The sequence below is a fragment of the Podarcis melisellensis genome (assembly GCF_964234715.1).
Source record: "Podarcis melisellensis genome assembly, chromosome: 5".
Lineage (NCBI taxonomy): Eukaryota > Metazoa > Chordata > Lepidosauria > Squamata > Lacertidae > Podarcis > Podarcis melisellensis.
In genome coordinates, this window is record NC_138537.1 from 47,467,719 (window position 1) to 47,494,437 (window position 26,719).

Below are 26,719 nucleotides of genomic sequence, written 5' to 3' on the forward strand. Positions count from 1 at the left end.
TTTGAAATAGTCTTTCTTTCGCCAGACCTTTATTAGGCATTACAGATATAATACAGAATAGTATTAAACTAGTAATTACTGGAGATTTGAAGATAGGACTGCCCCAAAACTATATGGTAATATATTCATTTCTAGCACCTTGGTGATCTGGAACAAAAGCAGCAATGCCTTTTAAAGCTGTATCATAGATCAGTTAATCAATAGAAAGGGTCTTAAGTAGTTCAGGACACATACTGCAGCTGTCCAACAATTTTCTTCTTTTTTCCTGACCTGATACTATAAAGGAGTAATTGCATGGTTACTTGATTTCTAGAACATTTACACTAACCAGGTGCTCTACACATGTCAAAGTGTCCTAGACTCTGCGTAGACTAACAGTCTAAAAAACAAGACACACAAGGGGAGGGGAGGGTCAATGGCAGAGCAAGGAAAGTATGGTGTTAACAAGCATTAATATCTAGTTGGTGCCAGGCTTGATCTGTCTTTGCTAGTGTTTTTGCTTGCATGGCTATAGAGCAAGCACTCAAAAGCTAGAGCAAGTCCTAGAGCAAGCCACTTGCTCTACTAAACAGGAATATTCTGTTGACTTCAGTTGAGTTGATTGCATATTCTCTTCAACTATTTATTTCGGAAAGTGGGCTGTCTGCCTGTTTGTTTTCTAAATATTTGAACGCCTATCAAGATATTGTTGTGAAACTTGGCATAATGGTTCCCAAGTAGGGTGGCAGACTTTGTTGCCATTTGGTGCCATTTTCAGGCACAGTGGTTTCTAAGGTTGGGATGGGGGTCAATGTTTGGACACCATATGCCATTTTGAATAAAGATGGCGAACTGAAACATGACTTTGGTATGACTTCATGCAATTTTTGGTGTGTTGGGTCCAAACTCACAAAACTATCCATTAAAAAGCCCCACAATTATTATTTTTTTACTAAAAAGTAAGCACTGGACGCTCCCCACTATTATCCTGTATGTGAGCTAAGATTGAATTGTTTGGACCGAAGCAAGGAAATGTAGCTGTGGCCCATGTAACTGATAAATTACTACAAGAAAAGCTTTGTTTTTAAAGTAAAAATGTATCATAAGAATTATCATGCAAGTCTTTCCTGTGTTAATTTTTCATTTCCATCAAGATGCTTGAGACTCATCTGGCTGTTGAATTTTTGTAAAATTATTTTATACTTCTTGCATTCTATGTGCTTAAGGCTTTGGCAATATTTAGGGATGGAAGAATTGTTGCGTTATTGTCAGTTGTTTCCAATGAGGAAATCACTGCTTGGTAAAGCTGTTTGCATTCCTGTGGCCTGTGGTATAAGGAAATATCATGCTATAAAAATTCCCAATTATTTCCCTAAGGATCTCTTCTAAATCCTTTGATGCCTTGGGGGGTGGGAGTTGGAAGTGAAGTAGAAAACACAGAAATCTAGTTTCTAAGCCATTAGTATGCAACCTCAAGCTTTGTTAACATATTCTAGTTTTATCTTTATTTTTATAACCCAAGGTCACGAATTGTACCAGAGTGGCTTCCCTTAATTTCACCAAACATTATAAGCTAATAACTGTGAGAGAATATTTTTTACTTCAGAAAAAAGCATGCCATGCAACTTTGAATGTACTGTACTGTGACTCCTTTGATACATGGTTACTTTTGTACGTTAGAAACAGTGAGAACACTCTGTCCAGTTCGGGGCACCACAATTTAAGAAGCATATTGAAAGCTTGTGGTGTGCAGAGGAGGGTGACCAAGATGATAAAGGGTCTGGAAACCAAGTCTTATGGGGAACTGTTGAGGGAATTGAGTATGCTTAGCTTGGTAAAGAGGAGACTGAGAGAAGATATGAAAGCAATCTTCAAATTCTAAATGGTTGTCGCTTATGGAGCAAGCTTGCTTTCTCCTGCTCCATGGCTAGGACCCAAACCATTTTTGCTGTTCTTTGCCTGATAATGGTGTTAAGAAAAAATGAATCAAAAATAGTGCCCAGATTTCGCGTACCATTCTCTGGCGGCAAATTTGGGTATTTCTGGATATTTGTAAGGCACCTAAGTCTTCAAAAATTGGTGCATGCATTCTGTTTTGTAGTGAAAGAAATTCAACATTACACTATGTCAAGTGTTCCATCAGAGCAAGCATTTCAGTTAGACTACTGACAGCTTGATCCACCCTCCTCTTGTATACTGTTCTGGGGAATCTCCTGAACCCACCCACCCCCGCCAATTTCAGGGGCATGCAGGGGAAAGTCCTTTTGCACAAGTCCTTGTGTGGGCATCCACTGACATGACTCATTAGTTGAATCCCACCCAATGTCATATTTATTTTTAAAGCTTAAATCAGTACGGGTGGCAGCAGAGATGTTACTTTGGGTTGCTTCATGGTAATTGCTATTTCCCTCTACGCTGTATCGTTCTGTGACGGGAGCGGGGAGGACTGTGAGTGGGGCTGGACACAATTTTCCACAGAATGTGTCAGAATGAATGCTATGGCCAGGATATTTTGTGGGGGTAAATGGCGGCCACCAGGACGAAGCCTGCAAAAGTACCGTTCTCTGCATGTGCTATAAAATGGATGGGAGGGGTTGGACTTTGCTTCTCTTTGGACAGGCCATTTGCAGAAACCGTACAAACCTGTTGTGCTGCTTCTGCCTTCTGCAAAGTCAGAATGGTGAGAGATTCGACTGTTTCCTCCTCGGGGTTCTTTGCAGTTTATGAAAAACTTCAGGAGGAGAGGAGATTACTGTCTTGGTGTCCTGCTAATTTGATTTGAGAAGTATTGGCAATTAGAACTCAGTAGCAAACTGATTTTACGGTGCTTTTTGAATGTCCATTTAGGCATAACCTAAATAACCTTACTTTCTAAGAGCAATTTTGATTTGTAATCAAAGAGGCGTAAAAAACAAGCTTCATATAAACATTGGCTAGAATCCATTATATTGTTAAACGTGCTGAAGTCCTTTTGATTTCAGTTGTCCATCCCTGCTGCAGCCAGTTTTGAGGAACCAGAGAAGTTGAGTTCACTTTTCTGAACACCTGGTTGATTGTTTTTTTTAAAAAAAAAAAAAATAAGTCAACGAATACAGTGTTTTTGAGTGGCTGTATTTGCTCATGTAAAGTTATACTGAAATTTACAATCTGTGCAAGTTCTGTCTGGAGCTGACATGCTTTGCTTTATTTTTGTTTGCAGGTCAGAAGGGAAAGAGAACTGTGAAAATAACATCCAGGTAACAAATGTGATTTTGTGGAAATTAATAGCAAGAAAATGAGTGTTTGTTTTTTTAATGGATGATTAAGAATAAGATTATAACATTAACAAAGATTGTTAGTACTTCTGAAACTTATTGGTGAATTTAACGCCAACTCTATATGGATATTGGTGGGGGGGGGTTCCTTAATTTATTAAGTTTTCAATTTTACATTTCAAATTTTTTGGGGGGGAAACTTTAAAAGGTCCAATTACTTCCATTCTTCTCCTTCCACGGTTCATTCTTCATATCATACATTCCTGCATATTTTACTATAACCATTCAAATCAGTTTTCCACTTTTACATCAATCAAATATTATTTACAGTGTTTAATTTATCTTAATGCTGCCAGCGTACAGTTATTTTCCATATATACAATAAACGTTTTCCACTCTTCTTTAAATATATGTTCTTCTTGCTCTCACACTATTGCTCTTCTCCAAAGCTTTTAATTTTTCTAATGCTTTGGGAACACTCTCCAAAGGTTGTTCTAATGTCAACAACACATCTTCAGCAAATGCCCTTAATTTATAGATTCTACGCCCCACCTCAATACCTTTAATTTCCCTATTTCACTTTATATTCTGAAGCAATATTTCAAACTCATAATAAACAGTGGAGAAGGGGACAGCCTTGTCTCATTCCTTTTTCTACTTGGCATTGGTCTGAAAGAATGTTGTTTACTAATATATTTGCAGATTAATCAGTATAGATTGCTTTAACTCCTGCTAGGAAAGACGTACCTGTTTCCATTTTCTCTAAAACCTTAATCATAAATCATAGAATCATAGAGTTGGAAGAGACCACAAGGGCCATCGAGTCCAACCCCCTGCCAAGCAGGAAACACCATCAGAGCACTCCTGACATATGGTTGTCAAGCCTCTGCTTAAAGACCTCCAAAGAAGGAGACTCCACCACACTCCTTGGCAGCAAATTCCACTGTCGAACAGCTCTTACTGTCAGGAAGTTCTTCCTAATATTTAGGTGGAATCTTCTTTCTTGTAGTTTGGATCCATTGCTCCGTGGAGCAGCAAAAAACAACCTTTCTCCCTCCTCTATGTGACATCCTTTTATATATTTGAACATGGCTATCATATCACCCCTTAACCTCCTCTTCTCCAGGCTAAACATGCCCAGCTCCCTTAGCCGTTCCTCATAAGGCATCGTTTCCAGGCCTTTGACCATTTTGGTTGCCCTCCTCTGGACACGTTCCAGTTTGTCAGTGTCCTTCTTGAACTGTGGTGCCCAGAACTGGACACAGTACTCCAGGTGAGGTCTGACCAGAGCAGAATACAGTGGCACTATTACTTCCCTTGATCTAGATGCTATACTCCTATTGATGCAGCCCAGAATTGCATTGGCTTTTTTAGCTGCCGCGTCACACTGTTGGCTCATGTCAAGTTTGTGGTCAGTCTTGGTTGATCTTGAATTATCATGAACTATTGTCAAAAGCTTTCTCTGCTTCTAGAAAGATTTAACACAGCCTGTTTCTTACTTCTAGGTACTTTATTAAATTGATTACATTTATTACATTGTCTTTCATTTGTCAGCCTGGTAAAAACCTGGCCTGGAATCTGTGGACTGACTTAGTCACATGTCGTTTTCAGTCTAATAGCCAGGATTGTAGCAAATAGTTTATAGTCACAGTTCAATAATGAAATAGGTCTGTAATTTTTAGTTTATGTTAAATCACTGTATTGTTTGGGGATCAGAGTAATGAATGCGTCTTTCCTTGAAGCTGGTACTCCCATCACCAGAATTCTGTTAATGGTGTCCTTAAGTGGTTCTATAAGTGCATCCTGAAACTTTTTATAATAAATTGCAGTAAGTCCATCTGGCTCCAGTGCTTTTCCCATCCCATATGGATATTGTTAACATAATTGACATTGCTGCTATTTTTTATTTTTGCTATACCTTATTTATCTCTGTCTATTTACCCAAGCACAGTAACTCAGTAGAACAGATAACTAACTGTTGATAGTGCTGCCTCTTCTCTTCTCTGCACCCCTTTCTACTAACCATCTGTCACTAGACGTTGTGTGTCTACAAATTTTAAAACTTCTGAGCAGTTATTAAAACAGTTCATAATGCATAAGCAGCTGAACCAATGGCTGGGGTAGTGGTGTATGAATTTCAGTCAACTGCATAGGTTGTTTTTTGTTGTCAAATTTTAGCTGATGATTTGCCAGAAAAGCAAATCAGGTATACCCTACCTGATTATTGGGGGTGGGTGGGAATTATTATTCTCTTTCTTACATAAATTATCTCATTTGGTTCTGTATGACCTTGGCTTTGCCCTAGTCAAAGGGTGAGCAACCTACTTTCTCTTTAGGATTACTTTCTCTCGGGGTAATCTGTCAGAGGCTGTGTAGACTGAATTCAGTCCAATTTACTATTTGTAGAACTCTCCAGTTCACCTGGGTAAAATCTGTTCATGCATATGACTTGTCCCAGCTATGCAGCAGTTTGTCAGTTGTCCATGACACTTTCTCTCCAGCTGTCATGGCTCATTCCCTAAAAAGATTTCAAAGGCGAATTTCCCATATCCCAAAGGAAGAGGAATTTGATGGGAATTGTCACCCTGGAACTGAAACTGATAAGTAACACACAACTGTCTCCAAACAGCAAATGGTTATTTGCTTCCGCCCGTCAGTTTATCTGAACCTAGCAAGCCAGTGTGGAAGGAGGCAATTTGAGAATTATCCCCCCACCTGTATGACTGCAGAAGTCTTCATATACATGGCAATTATCCAGGGAGATTTGTTTGAATTAATGTTCCTTGAATGTTGAGTCAGGGCTTGTCATTTGGTTTCCACAACCTTGGTTGAGCTTGTTAGCCAAAAAATCACAGCAGATATTAAGGGCAGTAAAACCCAAATATCTAGTAAGCTTTCACTTTAGATCAGAAGTTGGAACACTTAGCTTCTGAACAAAAATAAAATTCTGTAGCTGAGCACAACACATTTTCAACACAATTGTCTGTGTAGGAAACAGCATATATCCTGTGTGAACATCCTTATGTGTCACTGGTGCATTTGTGTATGTGTCTTTTACAGTATGAACACAGGCTCTGCATAGTTTGTGCACATGGAAAACTGCATGCCATTATGTGCTTGAACCTGAGGTCTGTTTTAGAAATGTGTAATATGTGAAGTGGCAACTAGGAAAATGATTTGGAGCCCCTGGTCTGTGTGCTGTCCATAGTTTAGATATTACTTGTCTCCATTTATGCCTATCCAATAAGACCACCATCTTAAATCCTTCTCTGATGCCACAACAGGTGAGATGTAGCAAAAGATTATCACAGAGGACCTTTTCAGTGGTGCCCCCTGCATCTTTAAAACCATGTCCCCAGAGTAGCTTGAACTTCATATCATTTTTGGCACAAGACAGAAATCATTTTATTTCTCTCATGCTTTTAAATCTGTTAAGGTCCAATCTAGTTTTTAAATCTCTGCCAAATGATTGTATGCTCCTAATTCATGTTAATATTGGTTCTGTTTGATGTATGTCTTTTAAATTGTCTGGTATTTTGATTTGCAAGCTGCCCTGTGAATTTTTGCTAGCGTGGGAATATAAACACTTAGAATGAATAAATAAACACAGGGCCAGCACTTCCACGAGCCAAGCTGAGACAATTGTCTCTGGAAGCGTGGACAGTGAATTGGTGTCCTCTGGGCTCTCTGCTTGCTGGCTTGCTTGCGGGCCACCCACCCAGTGAGGCTCCAGTGAGCTCTTCCACCTTCTCCTTTCTCTTGCCTAGCTCTGTTTTTAAACTTGTAACTAACTAGATTTACACAGAATGTCCAGCGCCTGCAGCAAAGTGGTGGCAGCACAGGGGTTCCTGGCCAACGTATTCAGAAGACTGGGCTCTGAGGGACAATCCACTTGGCATTTCCTCTGAGCAAGGTAGAGAGGGGAAAGAGAGAGACCACCAGTGCTGCCACCAATAATGCATTGTTAAAACAAAACAAAAAGGAAATGAGAAAAGTGGAAGGGGATTAGCATGGGCAAGAGGAGTGTGAGGAAGAGGAGGAGCAGGAACTAGGCCTAAATAAACCAGCAATTCAGATACACAGGGATGTTAATGATACTTTTTGGAACATCCAGGAAGGAATAGAATGGAATCAGGTTGAAGTACTGTATTAATGCTATCTTAAAGCTAGAATTACTGGTCCTCTTATGCAAAGGATGAGGATTTTGGCTCTCCAGATATTGTTGGACCAGCTGTCATTATCCCTGACCATTGACTATCTTGGCTAGGGCTAATAGAAGTCGCAATCTAACATTTTGTTCTTCATCCTGATCTTAGGCAAATTTTATCAGAACTGCAAAGGACATTGCTGAACATGTAGACAAAAAGTTGGAAAACAGTACTGTGTGTTAATGTGCTCAAAATTGTGATGTGCTATCTTAAAGAGGTCTGGGAATCAGAATCTGTTGTATGTTGAACTCAGTTTATGATTAAGAGGTAGAACTTAAGTACCTTCAAGTGAAGTGAAAGAATCTTCAAATAAGTTCTGTTTTCCATTGGATGCTTTTTTTCCTAATTGTGTGTCTGGGTTGCTTTCTTTTGAGTCTTCTAAATCTTTCACCAAATCCCAGTCAGAAATCTTATGGCCCTCTCTTGACAGATATACATTAGAGATTTTTAGAACTGATTCTGTGATGTGTGGGATCTTGAATTATTACTTGTGAATAGCGATGGTATTTTTTCTCTCCTATATTGTTGGTTTGCTTTGATATCCTACCCTGCCACCAGCAGTCTCAAAACAACACACATCGTTCTCTGTGCTCTGTCTGTTTGTTCTCATAACAATCCTATGATATAATGACAGGTCCAAGATCACCCAGGGAACATCATGACAGAATAGGGAACAGAACCCAAATCTCCCCAGTACTAGTCCAACACTCTTAAGTATCATACTGTCCCAAGGTGTGCTTGCTGTATATTTGCTACAGTTATGTATGATTCCTATGATTTGCTTTACTTTACTTCAGATATCACAGTAAAAACAGGATGTGCTAATGGTGTTATCTACTCTGGAAAGGAAAGAAGTACTGTTTTCACTGTAGCTTCTTTTTTCCTGTAACTTCTTTTTCCTGTTGATCACAGGAAACTCTTTAGTAAGATAGTCCCTCTTTTGCCTGAGTGTTCACAACTGTGCACTGTAACATGCAAGGAAATGGCTTTGTGTCTCTTCTCTCTCTTTCCCAGCCACTCTTCATATATCAAACTATAGTTTTTACTAAAATGATGACATTTTGGAATGCTGCCCAGATGCTAGTGCAAACAATATGTGAATATTATCTTCAAGCAACGTGGTAGTTCCCAGTTAAAAATTAACTTAAGAAGGAGTGTGAATTCATGACATTTGTAGATTAAAATAGTGTTTACTTGCATCCTGTACAGTAGTAACCTTAACACTCCATCTGAACAAATTAAATTAAAGTTTTGGAAATGATGAAAGCCAGCAGTGCTTTATCAGTGCTCACATACCATTGTTGTTCTTGCTGCTGCCGCAGACCAGAAGGTAGAGGGGGAATGTTAGTGCAGTGCAGCCCCTCTACCTCCTCTTAAGCAGTAACAGACGGGTGACTGGGAGTGGCCGCCGAGACCATATAACACCGGTCTTGAAAGACCTACATTGGCTCCCAGTACATTTCTGAGCACAATTCAAAGTATTGGTGCTGTCATTTAAAGCCCTAAACGGCCTCGGTCCAGTATACCTGAAGGAGCGTCTCCACCCCCATCGTTCTACCCGGACACTGAGGTCCAGCACCGAGGGCCTTCTGGCGGTTCCCTCACTGCGAGAAGCCAAGTTACAGGGAACCAGGCAGAGGGCCTTCTCGGTAGTGGCGCCCTCCCTGTGGAATGCCCTCCCACCAGATGTCAAAGAGAACAACAATTGCCAGACTTTTAGAAGACATCTGAAGGCAGCCCTGTTTAGGGAAGCTTTTAATGTTTGATGTACTTGTTTCCATTCTTCAAAATAATAGGTAGGCACTTATAACAGAAAATAGAGTGAGAAATATTCACAGCAGAATCCCTTAGTGTATCAAACTTCAGTTCTGTTGTCTGTTTTTAATCCATTTTGTTGGAGAAGGTATTTGTTTTCAAATCTGTCCTGAGCTTTTATAATGGGGCAGGCTAAAAATCCATATAAATCCTAATACCAGTAAAATGAGGATTTGCCATTTTCAGTTAGCATAGAAAAGCTAAGTCAGCTGAACAAGAACATTGGCAGAGTAACACTATTAGGACCCTTCTATAAAGATAGGTTTGTTTTTGTCTCAACGTATATACCAACTCTGTTGTGTTACGTTCATTATTCCAAAAATCTTTTGTATTCCATTTTTGACGAACATAGCTTAAACCTATGTTTTAAAGGAAGACATATAGGATTACATACTGCAAGGTGGGACTAAAATAAAGAAATACATAGCTACTGCCCTCAACTGTGTTTGCATAACTTTAGTGTCACATTTTGGTTTTCCTGCACCAGAATATGAACTTTTTGACACAGATTCAAATTGTCAACATCCTTGTCCATGAGGCTTACTACGAGCCAGCCTGCAAAATTTAATTAGGTTAATCTACATTTGTTTGATGACAAATATACCAAATTCACTCTTAACTCTTAACTGACTCTTAACTCCACACGACTTTGTACAATCTTATTACCTCACAAGTATCTAAATAGGGAGTTTCCTAAAGATACTTTCTGGGCAGATTAATGAATTTGCCTAGAAAGTATCTTAAGGAATACCTTTTGAAAACAAATCTTGTGTTTTAAAATATATCAAGTAGTTGTTATTCTACTTACAGCGTCTGCAGAGTGTTAAAATGCTCTTCCTTATCTGCCCAACCGTCCCTCCTCTTTCCAGTACCATACGCAAGCATGAAGGCCGTTTTCTGGCAGCAGATAAATTTCCATATCGCTTTCCCTGTCAGATTCCTGGGCTGTGAGATAAAGTGGTTTCATACAACACAAAAAGGAGAAGGTTAATGTAAAGTTCTTGATTGCACTTATGGGTAAGAAAAACTTGGCTATGGCTTTTAAAAGAAATTATGCAGAGTGAGTTCTGGTGGGAGTTGAAATGTTGCTGTTTTTCTCCTCTCTCCCCCAACATGGATGGTGTTTTCCAGTTCAGTTCTAGGGGCCTCATTTAAGGTAAGCATCACAATCTGTTCTTTCCCTTGCACGTTCAGTTGTAGGGTGGTTCAGGTTTAAGAGAATTGCATGTTTAGTTTCTGAGACATGTTTTTTCCCTGAACCTTTTCATGAAAACTTTCTTTAGTTTTGCAAGTGACCAGGGTGGGGTGGGGAGTTATATTTTGCTGTCATACAAGAATTCTCAAATTAGGTTCGAAATAAACCAGAATAAAGGGTTGTAAGAAAATATTCACCCTAATGTTGCAGCACTTAATTCTAAGCTCTTGCCTCCTGCTTTGCTATCTTAAAAGTAACCAACTCAGACAAACTTTAAACAATAGGTTCTCTCTTGTTTTTATAAACTTGTTGGAACGATGAAATGAAAAGTAACTTTTGGGAAACAAACTTTTATCCCACAAGCCTTCACTTTTTAACCAGCAGAGTTGTAAATCATCAATAGATGTCATTTTTGTCCTTCGCAATATTTTGATATACTTTTATTGCAAACATATCTATTGCAAACATATTCCAAAAAGAGACTGTATAAATACATTCTCAAGCAATTTTATCAACCTCATTGTGCAGTTTTAATAACATGAGGATTTGAAATATCCATGTGTCAAAAACTGGCTTTAAAAAAATGATATGTTATTAAGAACTTTATTATTTGTGCTAGTGAAGTATATTGGCATGCCAGCTGAAACTGATGTCATTTTTGTAAGCTTTATTCTTTGGATTTAGTCACCGCTGGATGCCTCACAGCCTCACAGTGGTTGAGGTTTTTCCTCTGAAAAGTTGCAATTTTGTTCATCCCATTTTCTTTCTGTTCTGGTTTTATGCTGTCTGTATCAGAGTTTGGAAATAAATTAAGCTGAATTGATAGTGAAACCTTGGGTGCACCACTAAGTGTTCTACCGTATTTTTCGCTCTATAAGATGCACCAGACCATAAGATGCACCTAGTTTTTGGAGTAGGAAAACAAGAAAAAAAAAATTCTGAATCCCAGAAGCCAGAACAGCAAGAGGGATCGCTACGCAGCGAAAGCAGCAATCCCTCTTGCTGTTCTGGCTTCTGGGATAGCTGCGTAGTCTGCATTCGCTCCATAAGACGCACACATATTTCCCCTTCCTTATAGGAGGGAAAAAGTGAGTCTTATAGAGCAAAAAATACGGTGTATATGGAATTATTTTTATTGCTTTTGCACATGTAATTGTTTTAATTGTTGACATTTTTATTGTGAAATCTCTGAGATATTTTATTGAAAGTGATTCATAAATTGAATCAAATAAATAAACAACCATTTTCGGGCACAGTGCTTCTGATGCAGTATAGGTCAGTTTATTGACTAACTGGTCAGGCAAGACCTGTCCACCTATTTTTTATTTCCTTTTTTCCAAAATTGTGTACCCTTGCCCATTACCATTTTTAAAAGGAGAGCAAACATTCCATCTGCATTTGCAGCTTATGTGTAGGTATGTGCACATTTCTTGTAATACCCTTGTGGTCACTGAAAAAAGGGTCAAAATGTTAGATGAACTAGTTTCATGTTGTAAAATAATGACTATGTATTTTGAGTGTTTTTATGGCAATAAACTTAGGCTTAACTAAAGATCTCAGTGATTCCAGGTTAGTGTAATGAGTGGGTAACTGTTTAGGAATAATAGCCCTGTACTACTTTTGACGCTGGTGGTGCTGTGGGTTAAACCACAGAGCCTAGGACTTGCCGATCAGAAGGTTGGCAGTTCAAATCCCTGCAACGGGGTGAGCTCCCGTTGCTCGGTTCCTGCTCCTGCCAACCTAGCAGTTCGAAAGCATGTCAAAGTGCAAGTAGATAAATAGGTACCGCTCCGGCGGGAAGGTAAATGGCATTTCTGTGAGCTGCTCTGGTTCGCCAGAAGCGGCTTAGTCTTGCTGGCCACATGACCCGGAAGCTGTACGCCAGCTCCCTCGGCCATGAGCGCCGCAGCCCCAGAGTCGGCCACGACTGGACCTAATGGTCAGTGGTCCCTTTACCTTTACCTTTACTTTTGAATAGCTCAGCTATGCTTATGTTTGTCTTCAATATGATCCCAATCCCTTACTCATGGCCTCCCATTCTAGAATAACTCATAATGACTCCAGAGCTAGTTTTATCCTGACACTCTTAACCATATCAACATATCTTATTTCTTTTCCTATCGCTCATCCTTCCCACCTCTCTCCTCTCTAAAGTTTGTGTAAAGTGTGTCTTGTCAAGTTTAGTAAACTCTTAGTAAGCCCATAGAAAATTTGTGTGTTAGGATTCTTGGTCAGTGGACTATTATTGCAGACTATTACTTGAACCTATGACGTTTATGCTATGTAGTCCTACAGAGCTCAGTGTTATACCCCATGTTGTTCAACATCTTTACTGTGTGATGATGCTGGGAGCTGTCACTTAGTGATTTAGTTTGCAGGGATATTAGAACCAACATCAACTGTGATTTCAGCACAGGGTCTCTCTCTTTACAGCAGTAATGGGAATGAGCAAAGTGGCTTTGAGCTTCATATAAGATTATGGATTTAAACCATTTTGCATATACATACAAAAACAAAACTATGTAGACAAAATATGAAACAACTTGTCTGTTCCATTAGCTCAGATACATCAAACACAAATTATATAATGTGCACTAAGTAAAGTGGAAGATATCCTGAGTAGGAACCAGCTGCATACCCTGCTATAATTCAACAAGAGACTCCACACCAATAGCTCCAATGGCCCATATCAAACTAATAGCATGGCTCTCCAGTGTGGAATAAATTGAAGCTAGAAGACTCAATTCACACCACTGAATTAATTTCACTGCCTTAATTTGCTAAAATGTCAAGACCCCATCTCTCTCTCCATCCTCTTGGGGAGTATGTTAATGGATAACTGCCAGACCTTCATTGTTTTGTCAACATGAATCCATACCTAAGGAAGTTCACTACTGCTTGCATGTACAGCCAAAACTTGTGTATATTTAGGTTCCCAGAGTCCAGTATGAATTAGCAGGCTGCAGATAGGAATTTCTTAAGGAAAACAAGATAACAGTCTAGGAAATTGATCTGAGTAAGCCTTCTGCTGCTGAGTCAGCAGTAGTTAGTGTTAAGAAATGGATCAGCTATAAAATGTGCATCTCTCATATCTTCCTTAAAAGTCAGAAAGCATTTGCAGTCGTTTCTGTTTTAAAGCCCACCTGTTCCCACATGAAAATGCCCAGAAGTTGAGGTCTTCATCTGAGACCTTTAGAATTAAGATGGGTAGTGACCAGAGCCTTTTCAATTGTGCCACCCTGTCTTTGCAATACATTTCCCACGGAGGTTCATCTGGCACCGATTTAAAGTCTTTTTTGGCAACAGGTGGATATCTTTTTCTTTTCACAGGCTTTTTGATCCTAGTGTTTCAGCTTGGTTTTTTAAACTGAGTTTGATACTGGTTTTGGCTTGGTTTATAAGTATGCAGTTACACTGTTTTAATAGTTAATTTATTGTGTTTCTATTTTGTATCTTTTCGATTGTTAGTTACCCTTGAGGCCTTTCAGGCTGAAGAGGATTCCGAGCAAATAAATATTAATAGCAGGGATTCGGAGGTGCAGGAGGGGAGGAATCTCAATCCTACAGAAAGTACTTAGAAGTTACAAGCTGTGCGCACATGCAGTGATGAGCCATGCTGCCTAATTGCTCCTGCTTTGCTCTCCCTCCAGCACTAAGCAGGAAGCCTTGGCGTTCCATTTCATCCAAACCCAGGGGTCGTGGTTTGTTGCTTCCCAACAAGCCAAAGATCAGCATGCCAACAAACCATTGATTAAGGCTGGCTAGTGATTGTGTCTTATTAGTTTAGTGGTAATGGGAAGCCACTCACACCAGGGGAGGAGTGAAGTGCAGGCAATTGGGTACGGGGATGTTGCTCATTCAAAATAAACTACAATAGAGCCCTAAAGTCCAGCTTATTGTTATGTGCAAATATGGCTAATGTTTCTTCTGAAATATTAGAAACTTTTAACACCTAAAGTAGGGTGATGAATGCAGCTTCCTGCTTTGATGCACACTTCAGAAAGGCAATTAGCAGCCGCAAGAGGAATACTGAAATCCATTATCTGTTCTAGAGAAGAGATACCATTAATCAGAACAATCAGTTTGCACAGCTATTTAAAGGTTTGTGTTCGTACTGACAAGGGACACATGTATTAAACAGCTAGCTGTTCTGTTACTAAGGTAAAACATATATGTATCTCTGCATATTCATCAACACAGGACTTTCCTTCAGATATCTGGGATTTTAAATCAGGTGCACCTGATCGTGTGAAGTGGCCACTATTATTATTTCTTATATATTGCACCTTTCTCAAAAGGATTAAACATATCAATACTAAAACAATTCACTGAAAGCTTTTAAAAACAGTTTAAAACTCCTTGAGTGCTAACCAAATACCTTCCTTAGAACACTAACCACAAACACCTCTTGATTGTGAGTTGATCCCATATTTCTTCCTCACTTAAGTACTACGTAACATTGGCATCGACAGACACCTGTACTATTTAAATATACAAAGCATGTGTATTGCTCTGTGATTCATTTTGGCATAGGTCTGGCATGTGCTGTAGTATTTGTTTGTGCTAATTTGAGCTGGCAAGATACCAGAAGCATTTTTTCACTTAAGAGAGTGTGCAGAAGGCAGCACCTCATCTTCAGAGTTTGTATAACCAAAATCAGATATGGTGTTGTTTAATCTGAGTATATTCAGGGCATGATTGATTGACTATGAATAACTGAAGTTCAGGAGCATATGAATTGGACAGTACACTGCCTTTGAACAACTGTATGCATGGGTTTATTTTAATCATTAACTGAAGGTTAGTACATGAGCTACGTGGGATAGCAATCTAAGCTTGGGCATGTTAAATGCATGTTCTTGTAAGATGCAATGCATGTGAGAAATTGTGGGCTGAATGGCTGCCTGCAGCTACTGGGGGGTGGTGTGCTATTTGGTAAAATGCACATGCTTTGCTTTACCTGTTTTTCTGGATAAGCTTCTGCTTTTATGTCACAATGTAGGGATACAGAATGTGGAAAGCTCCTGTAGTTAGTTATATGTTCAGCATACCACTGAGAACTAAAATTTACCTTGTGTTTTTCCTGACCAGATATGTTGCACTGTTCGAAGTAGTTTCATGAAACCAGCTAGCACAAGTAATAGTGTGTGCCATTGATTCTGTTTGTTTGGCAAGCACCTCCCAAAATACATAATGCCTTGGCTGACTTTAACATGCCACAAAAGATAGAGCCCTAAGAATGTTTCACCTTTCTTTTGCCAGTAAAGCACAACTGCGTCCACTCTGGGTACTTAATCTGACTGAGCTGGCAGTTGTCCATTGTTATCAAGAGAGTGGGGGAAGGGAGGGGATAGAATAACTTGATCCTCTTAGTCGAGATATGCAACACACGCTGCAGACAGCCCGATCTGGATTTTATTTCTTCATCTCTATGTGATCCAGTATGCATTCCTAACATGTTACAAACAGTTTGTGTCTCTGAAAGCACAAGATCAGTTTTCAGTGGCAACAGCCCCTAAAGGAAACAGACTGATTCCTCCTTGAGCAAACATCTGGCCAATTGTGGATGGAATTAATTGCTGATCTCTGCTGCCTGTGTTTTTCTTCTCTTGTCATTTCCTTTGCAGCTGTGAAAGGCAAGTTTTTAGACCTGAAAGCAGCATGGACATTTCCAGCAGTAGTAGTCTAAAGTTACAAATATTATAGATTTGGATTTAAATACCTCCTGCAAACATACTAATTTTGAAAGCTCAATATGAGATAGGCAATTATTTTGGGAAAAATTAAGACTCCGTCTATGTTTCCAACACTTTGGAAATTAAGAACCTCTAGTGCGTGAAGCTTATTCCCCTGCAATTAAGAAAAATAATCACCTACAAAGCTGACTGTTGTTTTTATTGCTTTTAACCATTGGTAATATTGAGATAAATCCCAAAAGGTTGATTTAGACAGAAAAGTACATATTTTTATAATGATCAGAATTGCTGTTTTGTCAAAATCATGTCAAATCTTGCTCTTTCGTCATATCACAAATCACCAACTGCATTCAAGAACAATTTCTAACATTTGAAAGGTGTGACAGTTAACCTACTGGTTTACTGTTAATGTCCAGAGGCAAACTGCAGTGTTAACAGTACTTTGTCTCCACCCACATATTTCTTAGTTTATTGGAAGAAATACCTTGGTTACAGTGGTGGAAATTAAAGAGGCCACTTTGTAGCAGACTCCACACACTAGAAGAGTGGCCTCAGTGCTACTCACCCAAGACTCAGCCTGCTGGTTTCCTATTTCATTGGTATTTCTTTATGGCAAGGTACCTGTAGCTTCCTGCCTGTGTCTAAATCATGTGGCTTTATATCACTGTTGAAGTCATCTAGTACCTGGAATGTAGCAAGAGTGCCTGCAAATATGGACTGATTGTCTGATTCTGCACTCTGGGTTGCCTGTTGTCCATCCCTGCCAAGCTCTGCAATCGCATGGCTATCAGCAGACAAATTTAGATGCTAAGTGTTTTGAACCACAGTTCAGTTTCATGACGATAGTTTCATTCAGTCCATTCTTAGCCACTGTATCGACCAAACTCCACTGTCCACCAAGGAGCTACAAGTGAAAAACACTAAAACTCTTAGTGTTTTTCACTCCTAGAGGAGCTTGCTGTGCCGTCACTCCCCATCCCTATTTATCCTCACCTTCTTTGTTCTCCCCAGCTTATATACTTCAGTGGAAAAGTACAGGAGAAAGGTAGAAAGCAAGAATTATCACAGTGGCATGACTGAAAAATAATAGAGGATGGATTTTTAAAAACACTGAAGTTAATGTTTCAGTGAGAAAGAAAACTGTAGGGAATTGTGGTGGTGATGGGGAAGTACCAGCAAGAATAGGGTGGTCTATATTGAGCTTTCTGTTGCAACTCAATGCATGCTTACTTGGGTGTAAGCCAATTGAGTTCAGTGTGACCTTCAAATACGCAACACATAGAACAGGACTGTCAAAATTCTAAGTACCATATTTTTCACCCTATAGGACGCACTTTTTCCCTTCTAAAAATGAAGGGGGAATGTGTGTGCATCCTATGGGGCGAATGCAGGCTTTCGCTGAAGCCTGGAGAGCGGGAAGCGTCGGTGTGCACCGACCCCTCTCGCTCTCCAGGCTTCAGGAAGCTATCTGCAAGCCTTGCGGGCCTGGCGGGAGTTGCCGCCGGGCTCGCAAGGCTTGCGGGCAGCAGCCTGTTCTGGGGGCTGGGGTCGGGGGAAGCTCAGGCGTCCCCCGCCCCAGCCCCGCAGCTGGGGGGGGGAATATTTTTTTTTTATTCATTTCCCCCCCAAAACCGAGGTGCGTCCTATGGGCCAGTGGGCCCTATAGGGCGAAAAATATGGTAAATATTGCCTTAGAAGAATCAGCTGTACTTGGGATGTGTATAAATAAACAGGAGTTTTACCTCTTTGAAATCTGGAAGCAATGTTGTCCTAGATTGGCTAAACTGATGATTTTGTATGTGTTTAGTCTTTTATTTTGAGCATAGTTTTACTTTCTTGAGCATTTTATTTTAATATTACACTTGCCATAACCTGACTACTTTCAGAGTCTATAATTTTGTAGGCTAGTTTAATAGGAATATTGACTCTAGAGGATGCTGTCTCAGTGTGACGAGTCTAAGATAATCCACAACTCCATTTCAGCCCCACACTACTTTACCGTCCTGCCAAAGCATCGTGACCACCAGCATTTGACATTCTGAATATGAGTCCAGGGATGAGCATCTTAAATGATGCTCCACATTTTTGTGTGTCTATTTTTCTTTTTCAAACTAAGATTAACTGAAGCAGAAGTTTGAAGCTGCTCGTGTTCTTTCATTCATTACACAATTACGTGCACGTATTTGTGTGTCCTCCCTCAGCTATCTCATATTAAGTGGTTTTTGGCAGACAATGAGAGTTATGGAAACAATTAAAATTCCTATGAAACATTGTCTCACTTGTTTATTTGGAAGAGTGGGTGGTGGTTGGGAAATAAAGGGCCGAGCCTTGCTTTAAAACAAAAGTAATTTGCTTTGGAGAGGACTTTTTCAAGGAAAAAATGTCAGTGTCTTGTATAAGTTTTCAGCATTCTGTCGAACTGAGCATTGACAATACTAGGTCAAACACATTCAAAATATTCTGACAGGCAGTGATACAGTACTGATATGTAATTGGATTATGGTTTAGTGTAGAAATGAAGTTTAAATGCTCATTAATTTCCTACGGATAAAAATACAGAATAAAGCAATGGTTTGATCTAATCATACTTGGAGTGTGCAGTGTTTATTCAGAAGAATCCCCACAAGCAGGAGACCTCTGGTCTCTCCCCCCCCCCCTTGGTATACATGGGTACCATAGAAATAGGAAACTGTGGAGCATGGAAATGGGAGGCAGGAGGGCAGGTGTCTTATTTTTGCCCTAAAGCAGGGGTGAGGAACCTGTGGCTCTCCATGTATTATTGAACTCCAACTCCCATCAGCACCAGCCAACATAGCCAGTGGTCAGTGATAATAGGAATTGTAGTCCATCAGCACTTGGAAGGCCAGAGACTTTCCATCCCTACCCTATAGGGATCTAATACAGGTGCTACACCCATCATAGGACTGGATTAAGCTTTAAATGTACATATCAAATATCCACTTTAGTTAATATAAGCACTCTTGTTTTTCTTTTGGTTTTACTGGTTTGATAAAAAGGGTTCTGCTACAGTTCATTCAGCTACAGTTGATGGACTACTGCCTGGATGACTTTTTGTTTCTTATTACTATTAGCTATATAATAGAACCTGCCCATAACTGATATCATGATGGAAGTATTTGCTCTGATTAAGGCAACATATTCTGGGACTGATATGAAAATTTGGACAAAAATACATATGACGTTACTCAATTTTGGCAAGTTTTGAGGATTGAGGAGTTACCTTTTTAAGTATTAACAAATTTGTTTTAAGTTTATAAAAATACTTTTACAAATAGTAATTAACAACAAACCATACTGGCTGATACTATCTCATGTATCTCAGGCCCCTTACACATCCTAATGAATGTTCTTGTCAAATCTAATCTGATTAAAATAAATAACATATACCATTGTATGAGATTTAAAATAATAAATAAATAATAGAAAAAAATTCATGGGTAAGAATGTGAAATCAGCAGGTATGTTACTGCTATCTTTGCTAATGATCAAGAAATGTACGCAATATTCTTTTTTAAAAAAAACCTTTATTTTATGCACTTTTCCCTAAACTATTTTCTCATGCTTTGGCAAGTCTTCAGCCAAAGTTGTAATGATGATGAAATAACACTGGGACATATATAAGCCAACACTATAACCCTGTTCTCATTTTCTGTGTAGGCCAGGGGGCCCCAAACTTTTTTAAAAGAGGGCCAAATTTGATGAAGTGAGCATGCATAAGGGCCAACCAAAGTTGTTGAGCTTTTCTTAGGCCCCTGCGAAACGGACAGTGCACTTACAAAAGCATTATTAATACACTCTACTAAATGTATGGAGGGTAGGTCCTGCAGGTGCATGCATTCATTGACCAAGTATGTTGAAGGTGTCAACAGCACTTTCTGTTGTTAGTACTTGACTTCATGCACTGAGGAGCATACTCAAGAGAAGTGAATTCTACAGTGACTGCAGTAACAATTCGAACCAAAACACATTGGCATCATGGGTCTGCTAATTGCCTTTCCTTTAAGCTGGGTTGTCAGGAAAATTTAGAGTTAAACTAGAAATTGGATTCTGGATAAAGCATTCATTCAGTCTGAGTTAGATGAGTCTCCAATGGTTTCGGCAGCTATAAATGAACAGGTGCAGCTGTGAGGAGACTGATGGCTAGAATGATTGGAGGGAGGCAAGATCACCTTCACTTAAGTGAAATATTTTGGGACAAATGAGAATGCAAGGAAAAGGTATCATTCCATTTGCCTCTACACACCATGAGGAATGTGGTCTTCACTTTTCATCTGGCTATACTATTCCTGTGGGTCACGGGTGGCGCTGTGGCCTAAACCACAGAGTCTAGGGCTTGCTGATCAGAAGGTCGGTGGTTCAAATCCCCACGATGGGGTGAGCTCCCATTGTTTGGTCCCTGCTCCTGCCCACCTAGCAGTTCGAAAGCACGTCAAAGTGCAAGTAGATAAATAGGTACCGCTCCAGCGAGAAGGTAAACAGCATTTCCGTGCACTGCTTTGGTTCGCCAGATGACCTGGCCACATGACCTGGCCACATGACTTGGAAGCTGTTTGTGGACAAACACCGGCTCCCTCGACCTATAGAGTGAAATGAGCGCCGCAACCCCAGAGTCGTCCGCGACTGGACCTAACAGTCAGTGGTACCTTTGCCTTTATACTATTTCTGTAGTGAAGTAATGAAACATTTTCTGCCTCATTTCGTAGCACACCTCATTGTGGGAGACAAGGTTGTGCATGTAAAGACAACTTTAGAAAGGGAAAATCCAGTGAAGTTGGAAGGGAAGGGAAAAGAACTAGGAACTTCATTCCTCCCCTTATGTAATCTAAGAATTCCATGAGGAAAGGGAAAATTATAAAGTCCTGTCCCATCTCTTTTGCTACATTCCTGTAGAAATTGAGCAGTCTGTTTCCACTTCATATAAGTGAGAGAGTAATGGTATTTACAAAGTAGGTTAGAGAGTGAAGCAGAACACATATGAGTGAATATGAATAATGAAGCTAAGTATTTTGTATGTGATAAAAATTACTTTGTAAGTTCCACCCAGCCCTGGATTTCCACCATATGGCTTTTTTCAAGTGTTGAAATTTTGAATACTGTACAGAGTATTCAAGGCAGGAGAGCACAAAATGAATAATCACTCTTGTCTAGACCACCCCATTTTTTGCTATTGGGAGGGGGGCTGTCATAAAGAATCAGCCAATACTAAACCCTTTTAAGGTTTTGAACTTCAGATATTTGAAAGAGAAAAAGCACACTGCATATAGGTGCTCAGCAAGAGCCAATTACTGCTTACCCGAGGTGAGTGAACAAGTGGCAAATTATAAGGATATCAAGGTTTGGCATCTCAGAACAACTTGTTGATACCATTAGACAGTTTCATCTCTTCTATGTGTCATTCTGTGAGTCCAGGGCAGCTACAAATGCCCAGATTTGTTTTCATTCACTATTTGAAGCAAGGCAATAGTGAGAATAGGTAAAGGTAAAGGGACCCCTGACCATTAGGTCCAGTCGTGACCGACTTTGGGGTTGCAGTGCTCATCTCGCTTTATTGGCCAAGGGAGCCGGCGTACAGCTTCTGGGTCATGTGGGCAGCATGACTAAGCCGCTTCTGGCGAACCAGAGCAGCAGACGGAAATGCCGTTTACCTACCCGCAGGAGTGGTACCTATTTATCTACTTGCACTTTGACGTGCTTTCGAACTGCTAGGTTGGCAGGAGCAGAGACCGAGCAACGGGAGCTCACCCCGTCACAAGGATTCGAACCTTCAATCTTCTGATTGGCAAGTCCTAGGCTCTGTGGTTTAACCCACAGCACCACCCGCGTCCCTATTATAGTGAGAATACACACCTCTTAAATGCCAGGAGTTCCTCTATTTGGTGGGAGAGCAAATAGGCTAATGTTCCGATGGGTCTCTTTAAAACATCAGTTGGCAGGATGCAATAGACTTGCATCCAAAACTCAAAATCTTCCTTTCTGTGTGTGTCCCTCTAGGCCCATATCATTGTAGCTTTTATGTAAACTGTATTCATATTTATCAGAATTTATGATAAGGAAAACATTTACAGTGCCTTCCAAACCCTCAGATAACAGAATTTGTAGACTTGGCCAGTGCAAAGTACATGCTTTCAACAGTTTTGTATAGTAATTTTGTCCGCAGAAAGAGCTCCACCCTTGATCTTTACCACATGTATTATGAAGAACATGATGAAAAAGAAGGGTCACCTCCAGGGCAAGATTTCTTCAGCATTGCCATATGTGATCAGCTTCAGTTTCCTGTTTTAGGGGTTTTTTATAAGGCAGTTGGGCAGCTGCTACAGTCTGTTGGAGGAAGAAAATATAGTGCTTTTCTGCTGTAGATTTCATACATTTAGCAAAAATATTTTGGTCATGCTGGCTGGGACTGATTGGGAATTGTAGTTCAACAATAGTCCACAAGGTTTTAACCTCTGCTCAAGGGATATCTTATTGTTTACACCTTGCCAAAATAAATGTCACTATGATCATTGGTTTTGTACAGGCAGAGCATGAAGTTCATAATTTAGACAATTACAGAGTGACTTAAGATAGGAAAGAAGGTAATGAAGGATGGCTCAAACATATTTGGAATTCCCAGAGTAAACAAATGTTGAATGAAGTTTTTTATTTGGAAAAAACCACCCTGAATTTAACCTTAGGGAGACTTCACTGTCATGGACATTGTAAATAAGGCTTTGAAATGTTAAAATGTTGCTAAGCATTGATTAAACATTTATTTACTAACTGTATAGCAAATAAATACTTGCATGTTTACGGTATGTAATTTACCAGAATTGGATGATAACTTGTGATCTGCTAATTCTGCTCTTCGAGACATCGTGGCATGAACTTTGTGTAAGAGTGGGTTCATTCAATAAAAAAAAATAAAGGCGCATTTAAAGAGCCTTTTATTCCACCCATAAAGATGCTTTGTGCTGTAGCTGCTGTGTATTTGACGGACCAATTGGGGAGAGACACAGCCAAAGACTGTTTGGAAGCATATTTCAATGCTCTTATGCTAAAAACTATGCCTTCATCTTTGGTTTAGCAATGTGAATGGTAAGTTTAAATTTGTGTGAATTATTCTATTTCCTCTACAGGCAGGGTTTCTATCCATGCAAATCTCTTCTCTTGCAAATTGTTTTTTTCCTTCTATATTATTGTTCATATTGGGTTCTTGAGGGGATATTAGATCTTACAATTTTGAAGTGTTTGCAGTTAGTCAAGAGTTTCATGTGGTTGGACTTGGAGCAAGTTTTAACTTTTAGTATGTAATCCATGCTAATGATTTTCTGCATTTGTGGTAGGTGGACACCTGTACAGATAATGACAGTTTTATGTACAGTAATGAAATATTTGGGTATTAGGATGGGCTGCCTGTGATAAAATGACTAATTATGGTGTTAATATTACGTACCTGGAAACAACTCCAGCTTTAGCCACTGGATGATATAGTAATAGCAATGTGGCTATAGCTGCCTCCAGTTAAAAATCTGTGTCTTCAGTTCTGTGTTTTCAACAGTAAATTGCGCTGTGGTTTCTTCTGAATACTAAGGGCATACAAATGATAAATCATTAAATCTAAAGGTATATAGTAAGAAGAAAATGAAGCATGTCTAAAACTAGAAATAGACACAAATTAATCCAGATCTGTAAAGTGAATACTTCTGACTTCTAAGCAGATTCAGGCATCGTGTTCAGATCTTGCCTGAAAATTCTGTTAGGCAGTTGTGCATGGGTTTTGTTGGAGTTATAAACTGCCTGGCTGTGACATGCTATCTTATCACTATACTTCCTGGACAATTGGAAGAACCCTGAGTTCAAAATTTCAGAGGTAATCCCGAAATCATTTCAGTTGTACCTCCTTGCTAATTATTTTAGGATAGATACACTGTGCTTCTATAGAGAATTGTGAGCTTCAAATATTGAAGATTATGACCCTGTAATTGTTAACATGGTCCTTTATCCAAAGATGAAAAAGTGGTGAGCTAAGTCTCTGATATTGCCAGAGCTGGATGGCTCTAACAGTACAATCATATGCATGCCTACCCAAAAATAAGTCCCACTGAGTTCAATAGAGCTTGCTTTCAGATCAGAAGGATTGGATTGCAGCCTAAGTATCTTTTCAACCTTATAAAAGCAACATATGCTCAAAATCTTTAGGAACTTTTCTGTTCATCTTCAATTACATTTTGGCAAATTTTATTAAATCTACCTTGTTTCTAACACACATTTTTAAATTTTGATATCTGAAAGTACCTGCATCTCAGTTTTGATATAAAACAAAGCATTGACAATTGATGCTGAAAATTTGCATGTTTTCTTGTGCTCTTTCTACATTTTAGTCCTATAATCTTACTCCTTGCTTCATTGAATACTGAAAATGACATATATTGACATGACATACAATTCTATGTGATGTCCAGGAAACAGAACGAGAAATGAACTTTAACCTGCCATCCTGCCAGCAAATGTTCATTGTTGTAGAAGCAGAAATTCACTTAATGTTAAGGATAGGATAGTATTTAAAAAACAAAAAAACAAAAACCAATTGGATTACATGTATTGAGGTATTTGATTATGTATGATTGCCAAAGAGAGGTGACCAGAATGAAGGGCATCTGCATAGTTTTTATCAGCTATGATCCTGGTATGTGGTGAAATACTCAGTTGACTAATTGTACCAGGTGACTGCAAATTATTTGCAAGCAGCCAAGCTATTTTGGAATCCTGGGATATATAGGCTATCAGAACTTTTTCATGTGTCCACAGTTTTTGACTATCTTTTGTAGCAGAAAAATCATGGTCACCTGCCCCACATTTATTGTAAGAGAGAACCTGTACATCCCTTTCTCTGAAGGCTCATATTCCTGTGAGAAAGGAAGACACAAGGAAGCTTGCCCTTTCAGCTGCAACATTCCAGGTGCTTTGGGTCCCCGGTAACAAAGGAAGCTGCCCATCTCCTTCTATCATAGGGAGTTTGCTCTTCTGACTTTTGCACAGCCAGGCACCTTAGAAATACAGTGGCCAAACACCTCCAGCCTTCTTTCAGACTGCTGATCTGGGCAATTTCTGGGCAATTGGTGGAGAGGGTAAAGTTGCATTCAGTGTCATTGTGTGCTTGTTAAGAGCATTATTGTGATGAGATGGGATCTCATTGCAAGATAGTGGCAAAAAATATAATAAAATAAATCACCTTTTTAAAAGGAAGGTGGAGGAGAGAGAAATTGTGTCAATTGTCAGTGGTTTGGACTTGGAGTTCCATTCCTTTTCTAGAACTGAGAGTTTGGCTGAAATCCTGTGATACACAGTGGGAATTCACTTCCTGTCAGGAAATGCTGTTTTCAGTGTTTTATCTTGTTGAGGCAACCATGAGTGAACAATAGGCTATTAAAGCTTTAAAATAACAAGTGTCATAACTAAGCCAATATTTATTTTGTTCACAGTACTGTCCTAAAAGAAAGTATTGGCTGGTTTTTAGAATGGGTTAAGTAATTGGCAGTTGTATTGAACTTAGGGCCTGGCTATTTTCTAATTTTTTTAGCCAAAAGCATAGTGCTATACTTAACCTGTAGAGCTTCCTGCCACTGTTTCCTGTAGTAAAAGAGACAAAAATAAATGTACTAGTTTTAAAGATACTTCGTATTCAGAATGCTAAAATCACTACACTTGAAAACTTGGCACTCTGAATGCTTATTGAAGAACCTAAAAATGTAATTATGAGGTGGTGTTTTGGGTAATATCTACTATTCCTTAAGGATATAATGTCTGCCAATTTCAAAGTACAGTATTAAAATCGTATTTTACTGCAATATACATTTGGCATAGTTAAACTCTAGCAATTAAACCATTCAGAATGAACGTTCAAAACATATAATGTGCCTCCTAACATTACATGATTGCCACCATTTTGTACATATTATAATTTTTAAAAAAGATAAACCCTGGTGTCAGGTTAGTCCTTTCTCCTTAACCTAGTCTTACCTTGGACCATGTCTGGGAAACCTTTCTTTAGGCAGAGGGCCATTTTTTGTGGCCAACCTTCCAGGGCCATGTGCCAATGGTGGGTGTGGTCAAAACAAAAGTGGGCATAGCCCGCACAGACAATAGGTGGGGCCGTACCACACTCTCTCTCAGCACACACTGTACATGCAAACAGTACATGTGCACAGCATGCACGCACACTCTACATTTACGCATACACTTTTCATGCACATACATGCAGCAAGAAAGGTGAGGGAAGCAAAACTCTGCCCACCTTCTTCAGCTACTGCTTGAAGTTGTGGTTGCAGAAGAGAGCACTTTTGCACTTCCGCTTGGGCAAAGGAGAGATGGGTGACCTCATCCAAAATGTTCGTAACTAGAGGTACCACTGTACATGCATATGTGAATCATACCTAGACATATGTCTGAGTAGTATGCATAATTGTCAGTAAGCCCTAGGTTACACCACATAAGTCTCATTCTGCAGGAATTTTGACTATGTGCACTTTGTAGGCATGGATATCATAGGTAATGATTCCAGTGACTTAAGGT

The 26,719-nt window shown here is 39.5% G+C and overlaps 1 protein-coding gene across 8 annotated transcripts in view; it reads left to right on the plus strand.

Moving 5' to 3' along the window:
- ADD3 (adducin 3) overlaps positions 1-26,719 on the plus strand; it is a 95,974-nt gene that overhangs the window by 34,710 nt on the left and 34,545 nt on the right. For 5 of the 8 annotated variants that reach the window (XM_081912054.1, XM_081912056.1, XM_081912055.1 and 2 more), the window contains one exon: positions 3,179-3,215. The gene's annotated coding sequence lies outside the window, so the exon portion shown is untranslated. Of the gene's footprint in view, positions 1-3,178; positions 3,216-10,387; positions 10,413-26,719 lie in introns of all 8 variants that reach the window. The other 3 variants (XM_081912057.1, XM_081912058.1, XM_081912059.1) reach the window with 1 other exon arrangement.